Below are 1,380 nucleotides of genomic sequence, written 5' to 3'. Positions count from 1 at the left end.
GGCCAGGCATTCTTTCTCGATTGTCGAATAATTTTGCTCTGCTTGATTTAAAACACGGGAAGTGTAAGCGATAGGAAGATCCTTTCCCATAGGACCTTGACTTAAAACTCCGCCTATAGCGTATCCTGACGCATCTGTCGTTAAATTGAAAGATCGTGAAAAATCGGGGTATTGTAGAAGCGGTTCTGTAATTAAATAATTTCGTAATGTTTCGAATGCTGTGTTTTGTTGTACTCCATAAAAATTGCTTATCTTTCTTTAATAGGTCCGTTAGAGGTTTAGCTATCTTGGAAAAATTAGAAATAAAACGTCTATAATATCCGGAAAGTCCTAAAAATTCTTTAATGTTCTTCTGGGTTTTTGGTGTAGGAAATTCCTTGATGGATTTGATTTTTGAAGGGTCGAGTTTGACTCCGTCTGAACTAATAATGTGACCTAAATATGTCACTTCATGTCTCAAAACCTAACATTTGTCAGGTTGTAGCATTAGGTTTGCTTCTCTTAATCTTTTCATTAGTCTTTTGAATTTAATGTGATGCTCCTCTAAAGATCGAGCGTAAACTACAATATCGTCCATATATACGAAAAGTTCGTTGCCTTGTAGGCCTGATAATACATTGTCCATTAACCGTTGAAAAGTTGCCGGCGCGTTTTTGAGTCCAAATGGCATTCTCTTGAATTCGTAGTGCCCATAGGGGGTACTAAAAGCAGTTTTAGGCGCATCTTTCTGTGACATCGGGATTTGGTAAAAACCGGATGCGAGATCTAGTACGGAAAAGTATTTCGCGTTACCCAATTGATCCAAAATATCTGTAATGTTAGGTAACGGATATGCATCGCCTATAGTCTTTTCATTTAATAGTCTGTAATCTATAACCATTCTCCATCTTCTGTTTCCATGCGAGTCTGCCTTCTTTGGTACTATCCAAAGAGGTGAATTGTAAGGTGAATTAGAAATTTGTATAATGTCTTTCCTTAGTAAATCGTTGACCTGTCTGTTGTAACGTCCTTCGCGACCGCTCAGACACAAAAAAACGTTATGTTCTCGTGTTTGTTTTAGGCCTGCCTGCATACACCGACAATAGCCTGGGCTGGTAGAGAACCGTGCATCGAGAGGAAGTTATTTATTAGTGTAGTAATATAGTGCAAAAATGAAGTAATTTTATATTATATTTTATTGTGAATGGGAAATAAATTATTTGACGAGCCTTGTAATATGTATGACTTGAATGTTTTAAGTAGCAGAGGAATAAAAAATGAATTATAATATTTAATATAATATTGATTGAATAATGATAATAATATTAGGGAGAGAATAAAGAAATATATTTGCAGCGCGAGAGAGAGAGAGAGAGAGAGAGAGAGAGAGAGAGAGAGAGA

This window comes from Odontomachus brunneus, unplaced genomic scaffold (assembly GCF_010583005.1).
Source record: "Odontomachus brunneus isolate Ranch 3 - 2012 unplaced genomic scaffold, Obru_v1 Obru_scaffold_329, whole genome shotgun sequence".
Classification (NCBI taxonomy): domain Eukaryota; kingdom Metazoa; phylum Arthropoda; class Insecta; order Hymenoptera; family Formicidae; genus Odontomachus; species Odontomachus brunneus.
The sequence above is the reverse complement of the archived record's forward strand: the minus strand, read 5'-3'. Positions refer to the sequence as shown.